Consider the following 23,914-nt stretch of genomic DNA (forward strand, 5'->3'; position numbering starts at 1 on the left):
AAGATAAATCATAAATAACTTGTATACTAAATCAACATATGCACTATTAATCAGAACTGACCATAAGGAAGGCAAGTATAATAAAAATAAACTATTTCTAAATGTGTATATACATACAAGTAACATTTCATAACTAATTATCTGCTGATATTTTATGTTAATATAGAGCTATAAATTCTAAACAAAATTATAGGCCTAAAGTTGCATCAAATGTTGGGAATCACTCGACGTAGAAGTCAACATTTCAGAAATGCCTCTTTTTCACAAATACGTTGACAAGGGCACATAAATACCAGCACATTAACCAAAAAAAAAAAAAAAAAAAACCTGTCCTTAATTCCTCCCCTCAAATTACTACCATTTTAATATATATACTTTAAAAGTCAGCCTGGTTATCTATGAAGATTCAAGAAAGTAAATAAATTTAAAAAGATAACCAATTATATTCTTTAAATATGAATATGTGTAAGAGTAGCACACCTGCCAATATATGAAAAAAAAAGTAAAAATCAACTACAAAAGTGATAAACCAAATGCCACGGTAGACTTGACTTCTGGAAACAGCATTTTCAGCCGTCTTTTGTGGCTTTGTTTGGCGCCATAGTCCTTTAAGTTTTGTCTTCATAAAGCCCTAACTAGTTGTAATCATTTGCAGCCTAATTGTGGACATTTATCTGCTTTTCTTATGCATAGAACATAGCTATTAAAGCTGAATGGTGATGGTGTGAAGTATAGGTTAAATTGGGTGAAATTAAAGCAAATTACTCTGGGATGTGGAAATCTGAAAATAGAAACCACCAATGATTTGCAACTCTCTTGATGATCAGCTTCACAGAACCCTAAACGACAAGAAAACTTACATATTTTAAAGTTAACTAGGTTTTTAAAAAATAATATGTATAAATGTATTTTTAACTACTTGTACCTCTGAGTAATGCTGGAAAGATTATTTGTTTAACTCAGCTGTGATGTTAAAAAGATCTCAAGTTTCTATTTTAAATAGTGCAGTTCATTTTTGATCTAAGATTTCCTTTCCTTCATACAGATTTTTACATATAAGAATGTACCCAACTGTAACATGAACAACAGTTAAACACAATGCTATATATTTTAGTAATGTTTAATTTTAATAAAAGTATTAATAGCTCAGACAATACTGAACAGTAATAAAAGCAAATTAATAATGTATATGTAAGTGCATTCCATCTCTAGAATTAAAGGTAAATACAAGCTCAAAGAAAATGCAAAAACTAACAAAAAACTTATATAAAAACTATTTTCCTTCATCTAAAATTGTGCTGTTTGATTAACAGATCTGGATAAAAACACTAAGAACATATAATTCATTTGCACCTTACACCGAACAAAGGGCTAACCAAAATAGTCACCAGATCACAATGGTAGATTAGCTTTCTCTAAAGCAGAAAACAAATTGTAGTAATAAAAATCGATACATTGTCTTCTTCTACTGACAGCTATGTTACAAGCATATTTTAAGTACTTGGCAGGAGATTATATGATATGGCCCATACCTTCAAGGAGCTTACAGTCTAGTTGAGAAAGCAAGACAGAATGTATTTGGCTGTGTGAAATACTAAAAAGGGCTCTCGATCTTGGAGGTAGGAAAAAGAGCAAAAGGAAGATAAGACAGAAGACTTAGTAACAACAATGAAATTAGCTGGAGGCACAGCAAAGAGAAGGGTGAAAGCACAGTGGCACATTCAGAATACCAAGAGTAAATCCAATGCAGGGACATCTGGAACGTAACAGAACATGGTGGAAAACATACTAATGCTTGACAATGAAGAACCCTAAGTATCAGGCAGAAAAAATAATTGCCAAAAAAACATGACTATTTTACAAGAGGCAATAACCTAATCAAATGCATTAGCTGCAATAGATGTATTAGATGCATACATCACAATGGCCAATTACAATTAAACGTAGCATGTTTAAAACATACTAGCAATCCCAGATCCTACATATTCTGCTCTCCTTGCATCATACAACAGGCTATATAAATTCTGGTTCCTGTTCAATGTCACATAAATTAAGTATTATATTTGTGTTTCACAGCTACCAAACCATAAACTTTAATATTCACTGCTATATTCAGCTACTGGTTAAATTTTACTTAAACATATTTTAAAATCTGATGAATTTACATCTTACACACAATTTAGCAACTATAATAAAACAAATTCAAACTTTTTTTAAAAGTGCATACAATTAGCTTTTACTTTGTGGAAAACAGACTTTTTTTTTCTCTTTCTATGGTCTGAAATTCAAACTCCTGAAGACTTACTGAATGATTTAAGAAGGGCTGAGAAGTACTGCTCTTGAAGAACATGAAAGGAGAAGAGACAAGAACAGTGATCCTTCAACTTTCTAGAAGATCTACCATCCCATATTTAAAACTGGGATAAAGACAAGCATAAAATGCATGAAGGCACATTCAGGACTAGGTCTGAAGAAAACACATCCAGCTGGTATAAACAGGCCAAAAGTCCTGACTTCAGAAATCATAAGTTCTGCCGTGAACTTGCCCAAGGTCATGTGGCAAACAACAATCTTTCTGACCTCAACTTTCTTCATCTCCACAAATGCAAATGATATGTAGTACAGAAAAATTATGGCGCAGAATCTCTGACAAAAGAAGCTACAGTAAATTCTTGCTCCCTTACATACACTGTCCAACTCAAGCTTTATTTCTTTTTCAAACACAAAATCATTTGCTTAAATAATGTCTAACTCCTTATCATATACAAAAGTGTTATATCAATAATCAAAGAAACTGTATTGACTTGCAAATTAACTCATTGCATTAACAGACAAAATAAGAAACAATTTATAAGATAGTCCAGAAAGTGTTTTAGCATTCCTAATGCTATTGTCACTTAACACCAGAAAATAATAACTAAAACTTTTTTTTAAAATACCTAAAAAAAACTTTATTTTTAAATCAAATTTTCAAGTTCTGATTCTCTTAATAAAAGTACTGTAACTGAATGATAAGTGCTCCTGTGGAACAGGAAGATGTAACAAAGGCCCTGAGAAGTAGCTTCCTGGCAGACTAGGAGCAGCTGCCAGTGAAGAACAAACCCAGGGAGGACCAGGAATCTCTTTCAGGAACCCAGCAGTGCAAGCCATGACGCCAGTTCACACACCCGGGACACCATGAACTAGAACACTCAACTACAACAGAAAAGATTGGCAGCCATCTCAAATTCTTTGAGTATATCACAGATCTAGCTAAGCCTTTAGTTGAATGAGCTTCTGATTCCAAGAGGAAAGGCATTTCTACTGCTACTATTGCAAAATGTAATCTTGCTTTCTTTATCATTTTGCTAAGTATCGCCATCTATATAATGTTAAATATCTGTGAAATTTTGGTCCATAATAGTATAGAGAACTACAAAATTTCTGTTAGTGATACTCATCAGTGTATCTTTGAAATAATAGGGTACAAAGATGTAAAATATATTTCTTGTACTGTTGATTTTTACCCAGGTACTCAAATTTATGGCCTCAAATTACCTTGCTAAAAGATTTTATTAACTTAGACCTTCTTTCATCAAGCAAAAATATCTTCTTCCTTCTTCTGGAACTCCTTAGTAATCTTGAGTAAACTGAATGGGGAAAAAAAGGCAAGGGAAAGAACCTAGAAGTTAATATGATGTTAAGCCTTTTCCCAGGGGATAAAAAATTTCCCATTAGATATCAGTAAATATAAACTGAAAAATTTTGTCACTAGCAATCTAGACTGAATCTTTGCCATCTTCTTCAATCTACCTCTAAAGGTTACATGAGACAGCTCTCTGGCACTAGTAAATTCACAATCGTCAGAAATTAAATCTTTGTAATTAACAATTCTCACACAACAAAGTTTATCATATAACAAAGTATGATGGCTTCCATTTTCCAATAACAGCATTAAAAAATACTACTGGAAAGCCATTACTTCTATCTATCTATCTACCTATCTATCTCTCTATCTATCTATCTATCTATCTATCTATCTATCTATCTATCTACCTACCTACCTGCCTACCTACCTACCTGCCTATCTATCTACACTATATAAAATGTAGACAAGATTGCAAGTACATAGCCAAAGGAGGGAAGTTACATGAAGCATTGTGTGCCTTTCTGTATGTTCAGCTCAGGGCCAGTATTGCGCTACAGTGCATAAAGCCACCCCTGCAGTGCCAGCAACAAATACAGTGGTCCAAATATATGCCACCTTGACAAACACCTGAGCCATGCATAGGCGGGGTGGACCTGGAACTGACCAGCTAAAGGTAAAACATCTTAAGTGAAACTAGTTGCTGCATAAGAAACAGACTTTGCAGTTCAAGGTCAAATAGCTGCCTACTAATGCAAAATAATACTATTGCTCAGAAAATAAAATCCAAATTACCAAAACTTGTACTCTACAATTAGTAAACATAAAGTTGAGCATACTAAAGAAAAGAATTATGCAAAACTGAACTTGAGGATAACCCAGATGATAAAGTAGCTGAGGAAATGTTGAAGTATCTATTAAACTTAAATTCAATAAATAAAATCAGATTAGGGTCTGGTGTCGTGGCCTAGCTGCTAAAGTCCTCATTTTGAATGCGCAGGGATCCCATATAGGCACCAGTTCTAATCCCAGTGGTCCTGCTTCCCATCCAGTTCCCTGCTTGTGTCCTGGAAAAGCAGTTGAGGACAGCCCAAAGCCTTGGGACCCTGCACCCATGTGGGAGACCCAGAGGAAGTCTCTGGCTCCTGGCTTTGGATTGCTGTAGCACCGGCTATTGCGCTCACTTGGGGACTGAATCGTCGGACGGAAGATCTTCCTTCTCTGTCTCTCCTCTCTCTCTATATATATATGTATATATATATATATATATATATATATATATCTGACTTTGCAATAAAAACAAATCTTTAAAAAGATTAAATTATACCTACAATGAAAAAAAAAAGGCTTTACCACAAGAGAAACAAAGTAACAGGCAGGTAATGAAGGAGGGTTGAATGTAGTAGTTTAGTATTACAAACACGATCTTTGAGGGAAAAAATTGTATGGATGTAAGAACCAAGCTGAGATAACTAAGGAAAAGAGCATGTTACCACAAAGAACAAATCGCAGAGCCCAAACAGCACAATGAAGCACAATGACTCAACAGAAACAGAGCTTCAAAGATCCATCAGCTAATAAGAAATGGTCCAACATCCAACATGCACAGAATTGGAGTCCTAGATGATAAGGACAAGAGGTTACAAAAAAAAGATTTAAAGAGCTAATAAAATGCTATCCAATTCCCACAAAAGGAAAAAAAAGGGAAACTTACAACTTACAGGTTGGAATTCAATGACCCTCAAGGAGAATAAACTCAAAATTAGTACACAGGCTAGGCAGCTATTCTTGATTAGGGCACATATAGCACCTAAAGCATGAAGATGGCAGCTGCAAAGATGAAAGAGTCACCGGAGTTGATCAACTCTGGGTCCCAGTTTGGTATAAAAAGCTGAAAGCAGGTGCTCAGATACAAGCAGACTCAAGATGATCAGATGAGGCCAACCAAAACTGGTCATCCTTGCCAACAACTACCCAAACTGGAGGAAATTAGAAATAGCATACCCAATGGCAAACACAGAATAGCAGAGATACAACATAAACATTAAAGGTAAAAGGCAGGGGGCAGGTACTGTGGCAGAGTAGAGTGAGCCACTGACTGGGACAACTCCATGGCAGGTCAGAGAGTTAGTTCAAGTTGTAGTTACCTCATTTCCAATCCAGCCCCTGCTACTGTGTCTAGGAAATCAGTAGACCTTGACTCACATAGCTGGGGCCTGGAAAGGGTACCTAGCTCCTGGTTTCAGCCTAGGCCGGTCTGGGCCAGCCCTAGCTATTGCAGGTATTTGGGGAATGAAAGATTGAATTAAAGATACCTCTTGGTCAGCTTGTCTTTCTGTACAACAAATAAAATCAAAATGAGTAAAAATTCTTAAAAACCAAGGTAACTGTTAAGTTGAAGTTCTAAACAATAATCAAGTAATCAAAAAACATACATAAAAAAACAAAGGAAGAGTAGCAGTAACAAACACACGACAAACACAGGCTTCAAAGCAGAGGAGGATGGCCCAAATACTTGGGCTCCTGAACCTGAGTGGGAGACCTGGAAGAGGCTCCTGGCTATGGATTGGCTCAGCTCTGGTCATTGCAGCCATTTGAGCAGTGAGCCAGTAGATGAAAGATCTTTGTCTCTCATTCTCTCTGTACATCTGTCTTTCTGTAGAAATAATTAAATCTAAAAGGGAAGAAAGGAAGAAATCTCTTGTAAAGATAATCTCAAGTCTCCCACGTGGGTAACTAAGATCCAACTACTTGATTCTCAATAAATGTAGAAAGACTGAAATCTCTATGTCTACAAAGGCATTAAACAACCAAGGCACGAGCATTTGACGCAGTAGTGAGGACATCACTTGGGACGCCCTCATCAGAGTGCTGAGTTTGAATCTTGCCTCTGCTTCCAACCCAGCTGTTCAGGTCTGCAAGGCAGCAGGACAACCCAGGCGCTGCTGCCACATGGGAGACCTGGATTACACCGTAGATTCCTGGTCTCAACCTGGCTCAGCTGCAGCAGTTATGGACATCTGGAAATGAACAGCAGATAAAAAATTTTTCTATGCATTTTATAACCTATACAACATTACTGAGAAAAAACCCAAATAAAGAAATTTGCCATCTTCAGAAATAAGTACTCTCCAGCCGCAGTTTCAATACAAGGTCAAAATTCAATGAAAAAATCTAGCAAGTTTTTAATAAAAAGGTAACAAACTGGCAAATTTTTCAAACATATGAAGAACCCTGAAAAATAAAACAAATTTGAAAAAGAAGAATGGAGTCAGAAACCTGTAATTCCTGAGGTCAAGACTTACTATATACAGTTAAAATAATCAAGACCGTGTGCTATTGGCAGAAGAATAAACAGAGACTAACGGAACAGAACAGACCCACATTTGATCCCCCAGCTGATTTCTGACAAGGTGCCAAGGGCATTCAGTGAGAGAAATGATATTCTAATAAATGATTCTGGCACAACTAGCTATCTGTATAGAAGAAAATTAACTCCTTATTCCATGCCATATGCAAATTAACTAGAAATGAATGACAGACTTAAAAGTAAAGGCCAAAGTCAATCAACTAATGAGAGGAAATCTCTTGGACACTGGATTAGGTAAAGATTTCTCAAACAGAGTAAACATCATGAGTCATTAGGTAAAAAAAAGCACAATAAACGAAAAGAAAAGCCATAAATAGTGACAAAATTTCACAAAGTAGGTTATTTGCAAAAGTACTTGTATCCATCTCCATATAACAGACTGTTTTAGCGCAGAATATTACAAACAATCCCTCAGTAAAAAAAATAGGCAAATGTTATAAACTGGTAACTCACCAAAGGTAAGAAAGTACTAATGATCTGGAAAGCAGAAACTAAAGTCAGAATGAAGCACTAGGGAGTCTCAAGTTTAAACTTCTGACAACATCAAGTGTTGTTAAGTGGAGGAACTGGAACTCTTACACTGCAGCTAAAAAATCAAAAATGTTGAGGCTGAGCCAAAGGGTTCTGGCTCTGATCTAGTTGCCTGCAAATGTGCCCAGGAATGGAGTGAAGGATCACCCAAGAGCTTGGGTCCATGCCATCCTTGACAGAGACCCAAAAGAAGCTCCTGGGCTCCTAATTTCAGCCTGGCCTAGCCCAGCCTTAGCCATGGCAGACATTTAGAGAGTGAAACACTACATGAAGGCCTCTGCTTCTCTCTTTCTCCCTCTGTCTCCCCTCAACTCTGCCTTTCAAATAAAAAATAAAGAGAAAAATAGCAGTATCTTACATAGCTAAATATACACTTATCACATACTTCAGCAAACCTACTTCCAGAGAAATAGAAATCTACAAACATTCGTCTATAAATATCCTTTATAATAAAACATGGATACAATTCAAATGTCCATCAACTAATAAATGTATAAATAACCTACAAAATAGCCATTCTATTAAGGGCTACATAGTAATATGCAAATATTTACACATACAACATTGATGGAACTCAAAATAGTATGCAGATTTTTTAAAAAAAAACAAAGAAAACTATATATTATGTAACATAATATAAAATTCTTCAGTAATAAAAAATAAAGGTGATAGAAAGCAGATTAACGGTTTCTTGAAGACAGGGGTGTGGGACAGGATCCAATGTAACAGATCATGAGAAAACATTCTAGATAAGAAACACTGATCATTTTAGATTTTCTTTTCCTTTTAAGTAGGTTAATTTTTTTTATCACTTATTTGAGAGACAAAAAGATATTCTATCTTCTGGTTTACCTCCTCAAAATCTCAAGAAAGTCAGGAACTCAATCCAAGTCCTCCATATGGATGTCAAGAGCCCCGGTAAATGAGCCCTTACTACTGCCTCCCAGGTTCCTCCTCAGCAGGCAGCTGGAAATGGCAGTCAGAGCAAGGCATCAAACTCTGGCACTAATGTATGCCTTAGCCACTAGCTCAAGCTTTCACCAGATGCTGCATATTTGAACTGTGATAGTGCGAACTGTATGCAATAAATAAAATTCACCTAACTGTACACTAAGAATTCATGATTTTGTTATACATACCAATATTTTAAGGGAACACCATTTGGAGAGAACTTTGATATATAATAAGCTATCTCTGGCACTGGTGTTGTGGTACAGCAAGTAAAACCGCTGTCTGCAATGCCAGCCTCCCATATGGGTACTTGTGAGTCCCAAGAACTCTAATTCTGATCCAGCTCCCTACTAACGAACCCGGAAAAGTAGCATATCAGAGCCCGAGTGTCTGGGTCCCTGTACCAACATGAATGATCCATAAGGAGTTCCAGGCTCCTGGCTGCAGCCTGGCTCAGCTGCAGTCACTGAGGCCATTTGGGAGAATGAACCAGTATTAGAAGATCTTTCTCTCTTTACCTTTCAAACAAATAAATCTTATTTTTAAAAAACTACCTGTGATAAAACTCAAACCTGATTACTAAATATAAACATTATAGGGTTTTAAGACACTAAGATTAATTTCACCTATTCTGAAACCTTAATACAGAATAGCTTGCCATCAAATTTTAAAGATTTGTTTGCTTGTTTGTCTGTTTGTTTAAAAGAGACAGAAGGAGACAGAAAGATTGTTCTTCCATCTGCTGGTTTGCTCCCAAGTAGCCACAATGTCCAGGGCTGGGCCAGGAAAAAGCCTGGAGCTTAGAGCTCCAAAAATGGTTCTGCTACTGATAGGTGGTAGGAGCCCAAGTACTCGGGGCATCTTCTGCTGCTTTCCCAAATTCATCAGCAGGGAGTTAGTTCCAAAATGGAGCAGCCAGGCCTCAGGTGGGCACCCATCAACATGAAATACTGGACTCACAAGTGCTGCTTAAGGCATTGCCTTATACTGCCAGTCTAGAAATGAATTTTTAAAAATTCTCACCTCAGGCTTCTAGAAATAGATGTGAAATTGGACTTTTTTTAAAGATGTATTTCTTTTTCATTGGAAAGTCAGATTTACAGTGAGAAGGAGACAGAGAGAGAGAGCTTCCATATGCTGCTTCACTCCCCTAGTGGCCACAACGACCAGCACTAAGCTGATCTTGAAGCCAGGAGATTCTTCCAGGTCTCCCATGTGGGTGCAGGATCCCCAGGCTTTGGCCAGTCCTTGACAGCTTTCCCAGGCCACAAGCAGGGAACTGGAAAGGAAGTGGAGCAGCTGAGATACAAACTGGTGCCCAATTTGGGATCCTGGCACTTGCAAAGTGAGGATTTTAGCTACTAGGCCATCATGCTGACCCCAAGCTGACTTATTAAATTTAATAAAAACAGTAAGAGAAAATTTTTAATAATCCACTTAAAACATCACAAAATGTGAAAAAAATATTTCGTGGGGCCCAGCGTAATGGCTCAATGGTTATATCCTCGCCTTGTACACACCAGGGGACCCATTTGAGTGGGAGATCTGTAAGAAGCTCCTGGTAGCTGGCTCTGGATGGGATCAGCTCTGGTCATTGAGGCCACCTGGGGAATGAAGCAGCAGATGGCTTTAAGGAAATTAATTAAATTCTACTCTTACTGATTTGGCAACTTCCACAGACTCAATGGGTTGGGGGGCATTTCTAAACTTCTCAGGTGAACCTGTGGTTATGCAGGAAGGCTCTTGGTATAGTACTTAGGATATTAAAAATATTTAGCTGTGGCTTGGACCTACAGAGATAAAAAGCTTATCACAAAACTCTGAGTATGTGTGGGCGGGGATGGGGAGGTGGAAGGAATGGATTAAAATTAAAAAAACAAAGCATGTGTCTGACTGCAAAAACTTTACTTTCAAAAGGAACCGCTTTATTTTAGGTGTCAAACTCATCAATGTAAAATTTTGTTTTCAAAAGATTTCTTCAATAAAGCAGTTCATTTCCGTGCAATTTAGCTTGCTGTATTTTTACAAGCACCAGACTGAGCAAACCATGATTGAGAGAAGCCATCTTATGCACATTGCTGTTGTCCCACATCATTCAGAACAAACCTTTTTAGATCGTTAACTACCACAGGAGTGCTGATTACACAGGCACCAGCAATTTCCTAACCAATGACCACCTGAACAATGATGTGTTCAGCTTCTCAGACCCTGCAGCCTTTCAAAGGTGAATCATTTCACAGTTTGGAACTGGATCTCCATAGCAACTTCCCTTTGAGGGTTTTAGAATCACCATCCAGTAATTCTATGATCATCAAGCTCAACCATTCCCAATGGTTCTTTTCACAGCAGATGGAAAAGGAAGCCTTGAAATTTTACAGTCTATTTCAAGCAATTCATCTGGCAGCCTATTAGAATTCAAAATATTTCGACCTTCAATCACAAAGCATGTTATCTGAAGCTGTGGTGATCTCAAGTCAAGACAAGCAGACGTTTTAGTCTAATCATCCATGATGAGAAGAGACTGACAAAAACTCTTAATTCAACCACCATCAAAATGCTTATTTTAACTGCATGAAAGTCTTTCAACAGGCAATGAAAACACACCATGTACCATTTTATCACAACCTTCTGTTCAGGGAAAATATGAATTCTGAATATTGACATGGATCTCTGCACTTCTTGGACTGCTTGGAACAAATACATTTTTTAAAAGTTAGCATAGATCCAATTTAAAAGCACTATTATTTTCTGCCGCAAAAATGAGAAACCATAAGCAAATTGCAAGAGACTTTTGAAGTAAATCAATTTAATAAAATCAAGTATGCTGGATTGTTAACTTTTTTCAGGTGCACTTAAAGTTACTGATCAAGAAGTTTTGTTTATTTCTCAAGAAATTAGTATCGATTAAAACAGAAAGGTAGATCTTAAAAGAAACTCTACAAAAAGTTGTTGACTTCCCCTAGTTCACTGATTCTCCAATGATTCCAAAGCATGCAACAACTGTACTACCCTCCCATTTTAAAAACACTGTTTTAAGAACATAAGAGCTATACACGTCAAACTGCTTCTGAAGTTAACAAGTTATATCTGGAGATTCATTCAACTGAATGTAATAATTTTATTCAATTTTCACTTTACTAATAGGCATTAACCAAATATGGGTATTTGGTTATTTCGATATTTGGGTATTTAGATATTTATTATAAATACTTGGTGGTATTAGGAAAGCATGCAACAATTAACACATAATCCTTAGGTGCTAATTAAATCAAAGCACTGTTCCTTATAAAGAATTAAATTAAGGAATGAAACAAAACTGGTAAAATAAGACTATTTTATGAATCTACCTTCTTCTACAAAAGAACCCTATAAATAAACATTAGCCTCAAAGCTTCAATGGTTAAGAAAAGTAAAATTTAATTACTTTATATACATAAGACAAACTTTAATACACATTACCTCTTTAAGAGAAACACTCTGAGACAGACATCTATATATTCCATGTGATAAAGCTGCTATTACTTTATGCATAGATTTTGTCAGCTCACTTATTTCTACATGAGCCTATGAAGTAGGTATGCTTCATTTTCTTTTTTTTTTTTAAGATTTATTTATTTTTATCACAAAGTCAGATATACAGAGAGGAGGAGAGACAGAGAGGAAGATCTTGCATCCGATGGGTCACTCCCCAAGTGACCGCAACGACCAGTGCTGTGCCGATCAGAAGCCGGGTACCAGGAACTTCTTTCCAGGTCTCCCACGCGGGTGCAGGGTCCTAAAAGCCTTGGGCCATCCTCAACTGCTTTCCCAGGACACAAGCAGGGAGCTGGAAGGGAAGTGGAGCTGCTGGGATTAGAACCAGCGCCCATATGGGATCCCGGCATTGTCAAGGCGAGGACTTTAGCCACTAAACCACGCCACTGGGCCACAGGGCTCAGGCATGCTTCATTTTCAAAGTAAGTTTGTTTTAAGCATTAAGTAAATACATACATACATACATACACACATATGTATGTGCTACCTTCTGCTTTTTACCTTTAAGCTAGCAAAATGTTTTATAACTGCTTCCCAAAAACCTGTGCAAAACTAATGACTACTGAAAACTAGCTACCAGTTTTGAGAGAAAGACTAATTTAACAATCATTTCAATTAGACCAATATTAAACTTTGCCTTTGAGTACTTAATAGTACTTAATAATTCTCTTGTCTTCAAAAACTACTTCTACCAGGAAGGAAGAAGGGCAGCATTAAAGTTACCAAAACATGAAGCTTTACTTGGACTGTTCTGAACTGGTTTGGTTTATGGTCTGAGCAACGTAACTGAAGGTTAATATATTTGAAATAACTGGAGAATTAGCTGAACTGGGAAAAAGTCAACAACTTTTTGTACATTATGTTTTTTGGATTTTTGTCTTCTTGGGATAAACTTTTCTGTTTTAATTGATACTAATTTCCTGAGGAGCTCACATAATTGGTAACTTTGAGTGCACCTGAAAAAAAAATTTAAGTGATCCAGGGGATTCCACTGTCTTTGCTTAGTTTCTGGGTTTTGCAGCAGAGAATAGCAGTGCTTTTAAATTGGATTTAGGCTAACTTTTACGAAATTCATTTGCACTCAGCAGTCTAAGAAGTGCAGACATCCAAATCAATATTCAGAATTAGTATTCTCTTGAACCAAAGGTTTAAAACTATGCTAAACACAATTACACCACTCAGCATGATTTAAACAGAAACTTCTCAAAATAGTTGTACAAGAACATTCTTTCCAAATAAGTTCAGTTCATTAAAAAGTTCAAGCTTTGGGCCAAGCGCAATAGCCCAGCAGTTAAACTCCTCACCTTGCATGCGCGAGGATCCCATATAGGCGCCGGTTCTAATCCTGGCAGCTCCACTTCCCACCCAGCTCCCTGCTTGTGGCCTGGGAAAGCAGTAGAGGACGGCCCAAAGCCTTGGGAACCTGCACCTGTATGGGAGACCCAGAATAGCTCCTGGCTCCTGGCTTCAGATCAGCTCAACTCCAGCCGTTGTGGGCACTTGGAGAGTGTACCATCGGACAAAAGATCTTCCTCTCTGTTCCCCCTCTCTGTATATCTATCTGCCTTTCCAATTAAAAAAAAAAAAGTTTAAGCTTTGTGTCTCTGTTGCATATTCAAATACATAGCACTGCAGCAGAAAAGATTTGTAGGAATCCTGTATTAACACAAATAGATTTGAAAATTCTTAACACCAACAATTGTGGAGCATAAAATATTTTTGCTCAACTATCCCAGACACAGAGATTGGCATGCCTACAAAGGCTCACAGACATTTGTATTGATGGTGACAATATGTGTAGAGTAAACCTCCTAAAACTGGCCTCACAGAATGTAAACTAGGTCATTTCTTGACTAATTCTGAGTTACACTGATTCTGTCATTTGCCTTTATGCCCAAATTTGCCTATAATCATTGTAAGAACAGATATGCTATGAATTTTACTGATCCAGACCTTAGGGTCACACATATGAATGTAAAGATAGTTCATGAATAATTACTGTCAATTATTAGAAAGCAGTGGTGACTATACTTGAAAAATTCCATGTTCCAGCTGGCAGTGGGCTGGTGCATAGGTGGAGTGGCAAAGGGGTACAGCAAGGATAGTAAGGTCAGGTATACCCAGATCGCCAAGTGCAGCCCCCAGATGAGCCCGCAATATTTTCCTTATATGATCAGGCCCCGTGGCCCAAGAGGATTATGAAAATGAGGCAGGTGAAGTGGGGCCAGGGGACCAGGCGCTCTGGGAGTTAGGAGGCTAGGTGGGAGGGAGGAGGAGTTCTCCACTGTTGTACCCTAAATATAATGAAAAAGAAAGAAAGAAAGAAAAAAATTCCATTTTCCTGAAACATACTAGATTGGTAACTATTCTCTTGCCAATTTCTAAAAAAAATCAGAAATGTAAACAGATTAAGAAAGTATAATACAAAATCTTGGTATATCTTCATACTTTTTACTTTTAGCTTCCTTTTCCTCCACCAAACTGAAAGGAAACCTGCTCCTAACAGTAAACTAATATATATCTTCTTAGCCTAACAGTATAAGATACCCTTAAGTTTATTTTATAACATATAATCAAGCAGCATACTATAATTGAAGTATACTGAAAGCAGCAGCTACTAGCTAATTAACATTAGAAGAAATATCTCTCTCAATGAAGGTTTAAAAAAAAGATATAATAAGATACAGCTTATTATAAATATTTTACTTACGTGAAAACAACGCTAGATTCAATGTTACACCAAAACACTTACACAAAGTATTCACTTTCATTCTTATCTAGACTACAAAATTCTGGACACAGACAAGCAAAATCATACTACTCAATTTTATGGACAGCACCACAAATTCAATACATATTTGTTGTGTATATGTATATGTGTCACTATTCCATTTCTTCAACTAATACAGTGAAAGTGCTTGTTAACACGGCACTTGATCTCTGATGGGGGCAGCAATCTAAAGGAAAGCACCTCTAGCAAATGTGTTATTCCTGAGACAAGACAGCAGGTTGCAGTACAACGGGTAAGGAGGCTTTTCCCTAAAGACAGTCATACTGCTTCAATGATATTCTGAGTCTCTGCTGACTGCCCTACTGACACAAAACTTGATGAGAACCCCTTTCTACTAGATTATCCAGACCTACTAGAATATGTAAGTACGAAAATGCAGGTCACATCTGATTATTAGCACATAATTTGATTCTGCTAAGTCAAAAGTAATAACAATTTGTTTCAAGAAGACATATTCATGATAAATCCAAAGCCTTAAAAAATAAACAAATACTAACAGTATGTTTTACTTAAGGAGGTGGTTTACCAACCAGTAACAAAGTTCATATTGCTTTTTGTTCCTGAATATTTGGGAGGCACAGTAACGGGCGTAGCGGGGACAGGGTAAGAGAAAGAGACAGAGATACTTTTCATCCACTGCTCTGCTTCCCAGAAGCCCTTAACTACCAGGGCTGGATCAGTACTCAAGGCCTCCATACACCGAGCTTCCCGCACAGGTGGCAGGGAAACAAACACCTGGTTCAGTATAGTTTCCTTTCTAAGCACATTAGCAGGGAGTAGACTGCAGAACTCCAGCAGTACTCTGATGTGTAATGCAGGCCTCTCAATGGTGGCTTAACCTGCTGTGCCAAAGTGCCAACCCTTTGTACAATTTTTTACTCAATAATTTCCTTTGTTAGGAATTTATTCCAAGAGGGAAAAAAATCAGGCAAGTGAACATTGTGCACGTAAGGCATGCAAAAAGGGGTTTGAAGCACACTAGCTCATCATTCAACAAATAAGGAGGAATAGCCATGTCAATTGTCATGGCACTCAGCATTCCAGTAGTCATGAAACAGATAACTAGACAATCCACCAGAACGTACAGAAAACTAAGACAGCATATGGAAACCACTGGTGATCTAGACAAGAGAGGTTTTAGATGCTGTTTTAGGATTTATTCTAAATGGCTTTATGCTTTACTGCAGTAAGTAAAAAACAAACAAGAATGGAACGAGGGCCTGGCGGCACAATGACTCAACTGGCTAATCCTTTCCTTGCAAAGCATCGGTTTCCCATATGGGTGCTAGTTCGTGTCCCAGCTGCTCCACATCCCTTCCAGCTCCCTGCTTGTGGACTGGGAAAGCAGTCGGAGCATGGCTAAAAGCCTTGGGACCCTGCACCCACATGGGAGACCCAAAAAGACGCTCCTGGCTTCTGGCTTTAGATTGGCTCAGTTCTGGCTATTGCAGCCATTAGGGGAGTTACACAGTGGACAGAAGATCTGCCTTTCCAATAAAAATAAATAAACTTTTAAAAATGGAATATGACAAAGTAGAGGCCATCAGTTTTCGCAAAAAAGAACAAAGAAAGGAAGTTGTGCTGGCGGTGGGGTAAGGGAAACAGAAGGGCGAAGGGAAGCTGTGTTTTGGTTTTTCTGTTTTCTTTTTAAAAGGATGAGCAAAATTACAGCACACTCCCGTGTTCACAGAAGAAAAATCAATGAAGACAAAAGGTAACACACAAGGGATAACAGCAGGATCACGATCCTGTAAGCCAGAAAGATTTAGTGCACAAGTGGAGGGGTTGGCCTTGTCAGGGACAAATCCACCACCCGATATGAAGCGAAAAGGTGCAAGTGGATGAAGGATGACAGACCTGAAAAATATATCTCTGAGTAAAGGGACTGTGGAAAGGGGGAGAAGTAATCCTTTTCTTATTTCTGCTTTTGTAACAAAAATTAAAAACCGGAGAGGGAAAAAGAAGTGTTACATGTTTAAATAACTGAGCATTAGAAATGAATGGAATATCTATCATTCATGCTATCACATATAGCAGTGTTCCTACATGTGAATGCCACATAACTATTAAAAAAGAAAACAGGGAATAGGCATTGGGCTAACAGTTAAGACACAGCTTGGGAACCCCACATCAAACATCAGAGCACCTTGTTTTATTTGTTGTTGTTGTTGTTTTTAAGATTTATTTATTGGGAAGTCAGATATACAGAGAGGAAGAGAGACAGAGAGAAAGATCTTCCAACTGATGATTCACTCCCCAAGTGAGCGCAACGGCCGATGTTATGCCAGTCCGAAGCCAGGATCCAGGAACTTCTTCCAGGTATCCCACACGGGTGCAGCGTCCCAAAGCCTTGGGCTGTCCTCCACTGCTTTCCCAGGCCACAAGCAGGGAGCTGGATGGGAAGTGGAGCTGCTGGGATTAGAACCGGCACCCATATAGGATCCCAGCACGTTCAAGGCGAGGACTTCACCTGCTAGGCCATGCTGCTGGGCCCAGAGTACCTTAGTTTTAAAGTCCTGGATTCACTCTCAATTCCAATTTTCTGCTAATATGCACCCTGGCAGACAGTACAGATACTTCAGTACTTGGTTCCTTGTCCCTTACACTGGAGATCCAGATTGAATTCCCACCCCCTGGTTTTAGTCTGGCTCAGCCCTGGTTGTTGCAGGCACTTAGGAATATGAACCAGTAGGTGAGAGCTGTTTCTTTTCTTTCCTTTCTAAATTTCTTTACTTTTATTTGAAAGGCAGATTTATGGAGAGAAAAGGATAAACACCATGATCCACTGTTCAATCCACTGTTTCATTTCCCAAATGGCTGCAATGGCCAGTGATAGGCTGGTCCCAAGCCAAGAGCCTCGAGCTCCTCTGGATCTCCCAGGTGAGTTTAGGGGCCCAAGGATTTGAGTCATCCTCCATTACATTCTTTTTATTTTTATTGGGCTTTTAAAAATTATTTTCTAAATTATCTTTTCAATACTGCCTATACAGTTGAAAATGATGCACAACTATTTGGGCCTCTAACAAGGGTGCGGAGGGTCAGGCACTGGTGAAGGTGGGTGAGACAAATGTTTCAGCTTTCTATTTTTTCCCCCGCTCCAGTGTCTGCAGGCAGTGGACAGGAAGGATCCCACTCCTTACTGTTAAACTTCATCAGCACCGAAATATGGGAGACAGTCCTTTGATGCCTTAGAAAACCCGATGTGAGGAAGGGTGCTCCAAGGATACTACTTCAGTGGTTTTGATAGTTCTCAGAAATTGTCTGTTTTACTGCTCCAGGGATGAGAAAATCTTTCCAAGGTCTACTGCTTGACAAAGTCCAAATTAGTGCATCCACAGGCACAGGAACATGCTGCAAAGCTTGGCCCTAACTGTCCAATCTATTCTGCCCTCTATCCTGACAAGACAGGAAACTTCCCCTGCTAGCCTAGATGAGCTGGCCATCATGTCCCCCATGTGCATCAGGGTATACTGTCAACTGCACAGGCATCAGGAACTGAAGAGACCCAGTCCCGACACATGCACTCCGAGGTCAGACCACACATCATGTGATTTTTCTCTATGGCCAAATTCTTAGTCCAGTGGTCAAGTTGAGGAGTCCCCTAAGAAACTTCACCAGGGGTGACCTCAGATCTGACTCCTGTGTGTACCAGCCAGTGCAGGGTCAGGTTCAGTCTGTCCCCTGCACCAGCCAATGCACATACCAATGCATGCAAGCTGTCTGGTGAGTTTTGTCCCAGCCCTTTATCTCAAACAGGTGCTGGGGTCCAGCCCAGCCAGCCTGCCACACACCCAATTCTCAAGCATACATGTGAGTGCTGTGGCATAGTCCAACCTACCTCTCAGACCCAGCCCTCATGTATGCCAAGAGCTGTTGCCACCCTGTCCAGCCTGGCCAGCTCCCAGCCTTGATTCTTGTACTCACCAGTGGCAGACACAGCTTACAAGTGTCCACAGTTCCCCTGACAGGCATTCCAACCATGGATCTTTTGCCTGCCAGGGAGTACTGCAATCCAGCCTGACATGACTCACATTTAGTCCTGGCACCTGCCAGCTGATGCTGCGACCTAGACTGAGATGGTCCACCCCCAGTCTCAGCATTCGGTATAAAGTGCTGCAGCCAAGCCCAGCCCCAGCCCTCACATGAGCTGTCAAGTGTTGTGGTCCAATCCAGCCTGGCCTACACCCTGTCCTGAAAATTGAATCAGAAGAGAGGAGCAGCCAGGACTCAACTCAGTGGTCATATGGGATGCTGGCACCACAGGCAGAGACTTACTATCCCATAGCACCAGCCCCTGTTCTTCAGTGTTTCAAATTACACATAAGTAAGTGGAAGAACTTTAAAAAAAATTAAGTGATTTATATATATATTAAGTGCAAAGATACAAAACTATTAAACCTAGAAAAATGTACAAAAAAGAAATATACAATACAGTAAGTTACCCTTTATGGTTTAAAATAGATTCACAAATATATATTGTATGTTGAACAACCCTTTAAGGGTTCTGCATTTAATCCTATTCCCAACCTTACTATTACCACTGCCTTTTTACAACGAGGAAATACAAAAGCAGAGGATGGTGCCTTATTTTTATTTGTATTTATACATATGACTATGGATATGCACTCAACACAGAAACTTAATTATGAAGGGGTAGCCACTAAAAAGTTAACAATCTTTCTACTTCTATGAGGTATAAACGGGTATGAGGAAAGTGCACAACATGGCGGATAGTCACTCATCTACAGCACAAATGTATGACTGTGGTCAATGATCAGATGAAAATAATTCATGTTTCTCTCAAATGGCAAAGCAATTCCTTTTTCACTCCTCAATTCAGCATGCTGTCACTACCTTTCCCAAACAGGTTTCTTCAGGTTAAGGCTATGGATGAGATATTTAGAGTTAATCTGATAGTAACATCAAACCTATCTGTTACTCCAGCCCCAATTAACTTATAGGGAATAAACTAAAACTGTACAAATGCTGGTACATTACTGCCTGTCAAATTTAACTCTGCAAAGTATGTGTGTACAGCTTAACTAGGTAAAGACAGCTTCATGCCACACATGCGCCAATCTCCGAAGACACCACTGAATAAAACTTCAGTATTTCTTTAATTAAAAAACAAAAAAGTGAATCTATGTTACTGTGAGCCTTCTGATTGCACAATGGGTAAAGGTGCTGCCTTTGGCGCCAGTCATCCAACACAGGCAGTGTAGAGTCCTGGCTATTGAAATTCCAATCCAGCTGTCTGCTAATATGCCTGGGAAAGCCGCAAAGGATGACTCAAATTTCTGGGCCCCAGCACCCAGGTGGGAGACCTAGAAGAAGCTTCAGGTTCTTGGCTTCCAACCGGCCCAGGTCTGGCTGCTGGGGCCTTTTGGGCAGTGAAGCAGAGGTGGAAAATATTTACATTTTTTCCCTCCCTTCCATAACTCTAGCTTTCAAAGTAGTAAGTAAATAAAGAAGGAAAAGAAAGGAAGGGAAGGGAAAGGAAATCTCAGTGTCTACCTTTGTAAAATGTAGCTAATAACAGTACTTCCTCTCAGGATTGTCCTAACAATTGTAAACAGTTTTTCTAAGAATGTAAAACAGCAAGCACAGTCCCAACCTCAAATAAGATGCAATAAATAGTACTAAGTGTTATCTTCCTTTTATTGCTATCAGAAATATTCAAGCCTCCAGATAAAAGAACTTTGACTTCCATATCAAAATACCAATAGGGGAAAATAGGGTTTTGGGAGAGGGACACAGATTTTGACCTCACTTCCTTCTTTCCCAGTTTCAACTCGGAGACAGCTTGTGGTAAAGCGGGTTAAGCTGCTAGCCTAGGATACTGCTGGCATTTCATATCCAAGGACCGATTCAAATCTCGATGACCTGGTGATGCATCTGGGAAGGCAGTGGATGATGACCCATATATGTGGGCCCTTGTCATCCACATGGGAATCCCAAATGGAGTTCTGGACTCCTGGCTTCAGCCATGCTAAGCCCTATCCATTGTAGCCATTTCCCTATATGTCTTCTTCTGTTTCTCTCTACCTGCCTTTCATACAAGCACATGTGATAAAGCAAACCATTTTTTCAGGGTTTTTTTAGTCAAATCCTATCATGGGAGTGGGTATTTATTTATGTAGTAGCTACTTGCCCTCAAAGCCATACTGGAGTAATAGCGTCTGATTCCTGGCTCTAGCCGCTTACTCCTCCTTCCTGCTAATGCAGATCATGGGAGCCAGTATGATGACTCCAGTAAGTGACTAGGTTCCTCCCCAGCCATAAAAGAGGCCTGAATTTCATTCATCATTTGAGCCCCATTTCAGCCCCAGTCACGGAGGGCATTTAGGAAATGAATAAGGAGAAACGAGAGTACTCTTTCTCTTTTTTGGTCTCCATTTCTGAAATAAATTTTTAAATGATAATAATAATAAACAGTATTCTAAAGAAAACATAAAGGAATTATTTATTTAATAAACGTGCATTGCTAAAGCCCTTTCTAATAATAATTCAACAAAGATATAAACAGAAAAATGTACCATATAAACAATGTCTATATTAAAACCTAAATTTGAAAGACATTCACAACTCACGTAACACATGGCAGGAATAAAACAAAACACTGAATGAGAAAATCAGCAAGGAACTGTATCAGGAAATCAATGCTAAAGTATAAATAATTCTTAAACACAATAAGAAAAGCAAAGAAGAATGCATCATAATACAAATTATTTCCTAGCAAATTACAAAAATCTGTAAATATGGTACATACTTTCTGGTAGGATCACGGAGAAATGGATATTCTCATATACTGGTAACAACAGAACTAAATCAAGCAAACGCCTAAGAATATCTGGCAATATCAACCGTAATAACCAATGTACTTTCCCTATAATCTACTGAGCCCATATTTGGAAATTTAACTCACAATCACTAACACAAACATAAAAGAAATATGGAGTAGATTATAAAATATGAAACATATGTACTAGATTATGAACTTTGGAATTATATAACAAGAGAAAACCTGGAATCAACCCAAGTACCCCAAAATGAAAATTATTTCTTGAACAAAAAAATCACCACTGAACTGAAGATTATCATCTAACATTATCTGTTTTTCTCATTATTATATCTTTAAAAACTCAATTCTAAATGGCTTCTAAGTCCAGGAGCTATCTGGATCACACCAGGTGTGTGCAAACAACTGAAACTAGCTGACAGCAACTCTACCTTACATATTTACATTTAATATGATCAGACTAAAATCCACCATCTTGTTTGGTTTGTTCTTGTTTCTTTGTTCCTCTTTCTCTGACTTCTCTTGTATTAAAAATTTTTATAATATTCTTATGTTTTCTACAACCTTATTATTTATGCCTCTATTGCAAAATTTTAGTTCTCCAAAGATTTTTGATAAATAGATTTTTAATCTACGAGCGTAGGTTTAAATACCAACTCCTGTATTTTTAATTCATTTTTTTGTAAATGTGCCTGGAAAAGCAGCAGAAGGTAGAACAAGACTTGGGCCCCCTACAGCCACACAGGAGACCCGGATGAAGCTCCTGATTCAGCATAGGCCAGACCCAGCCTCTATGTGTTAGACTGATCTATCGATTTCTCTCTGTAACTCCACCTGTTAAATAAATAATTTTGTAAATAAAAAATCTGAGTTTACTTTTAAATATTGCATCTCTTCATGAGTGGATACTTTATAGTAGTAACGTATTCTGAATGCCTTCCTTTCACTTTTTGTGCTTTCATTGTCACACATTTTATTCACATTATAGCACATTATTAACATTTTGTTTGAGGCGCTCTTATCTTTTAGTATCTAGAGTGCAAGGGTAGGGCCAAGCACAGTAGCCTAGTGGCTAAATTCTTCGCCTTGCATGTGCCAGGATCCTATATGTGTGCTGATTCTAATCCCACTGGCCTGCTTCCCATCCAGCCCCCTGCTTTGCAGCCTGGGAAAGCAACAGAGGATGGCCCAAAGCCTTGGGACCCTGCACCGGTGGGGAAGACCTGGAAGAGGCTCTGGGTTCTGGGATCAGCACAGCTCTAGCCATTGTGACTGCTTGGGGAATAAGTCAACAGATGGAAGATCTCCCTCTTGGTCTCTCCTCCTCTCTGTATATATGCCTTTCCAATAAATAAATGAGCACAAGGGTAGACCAACTAGAATTGATGGGGCAAATCTATGGACCAACCATCTGTTTTGGGAAATAAAGTCATACTAGAAGGCAGACATGTTCATTCATTTATAATTTCAGATAGTAGCTAAACTGAATATCTTACTCTCTAGTTCTGTTCATAAAGTCTGTTGATCTGTTTCAGAGAAATATATAAGAACCATTCTTTTCCTTTACCCATGCCATTTCCAGTTATTCTGGTGTAGGATTGATTCTGCCTGCAGAAAATGCTTTATGATCACCTAGCTTCTGTTGATCAAGAAATATTTATCTCTTAAAAATATTTTTAGTAGGTATAGATTTCTGTCCTGATGGTTCTTGTTTTGTTTGTTTGTTTAAGAGAGAGGAAAGAAAGAGAAAGAAATCTTCTATTAGTTCACTCCCCAAATGGTCCCAACAGTCAGAGTTAGAGAGTTGAAAGCCAGAAGCCCAGAACTTTCCCAGAATCTCTCAACGTGGATGCAGGGGACCTAGTATTTGGATCACTTTGCTGTCCTCCCAGGCATTTAGCACAGAGCCGGATTCAAAGTGCAGCAGCTGGGACTCCATCATGCACCCATTCAGGATGACTGTATCACAGGTGGTAGCTCGGCCTGTAATGCCACAGTGCCACCCCTCCTCCATTTCAACAAAGGATTGCAGAATGAGAAGATGGCAGAGTGCATAATGATCACATTGCTTAACGACACGTTTCTCAAAACACATCCCCACTGTTAAGGGACACACCACTGTACTTCTTGTACCTTATTCTCTAGCCTCCCCCTTTTAGTGTTTCAATCACGTTTATTAAATCTTTAAACAATTTTCCATTACTCTTGAGTATCCATCTATTTTTCTTTCAAATTTTTGTCTCTATGTTCCAGTTTTAATAATTTCTTTTGACCTATATTAAAAATTGATTCTTTCCTTGCTACATAGATTCT

At 38.6% G+C, this 23,914-nt stretch overlaps 1 protein-coding gene and 1 non-coding gene across 3 annotated transcripts in view; one reads left to right on the forward strand and one right to left on the reverse strand.

The window, feature by feature from the left end:
- Positions 1 to 23,914, reverse strand: part of OLA1 (Obg like ATPase 1) — a 144,577-nt gene that overhangs the window by 75,840 nt on the left and 44,823 nt on the right. The window lies entirely within an intron of this gene.
- Positions 14,129 to 14,250, forward strand: LOC121150971. Its single transcript, XR_005883072.1, has one exon.

This window comes from Ochotona curzoniae, unplaced genomic scaffold (assembly GCF_017591425.1).
Source record: "Ochotona curzoniae isolate NIBS_2020 unplaced genomic scaffold, NIBS_Ocur_1.0 contig_2210, whole genome shotgun sequence".
In the NCBI taxonomy this organism is placed as follows: Eukaryota; Metazoa; Chordata; class Mammalia; order Lagomorpha; family Ochotonidae; genus Ochotona; species Ochotona curzoniae.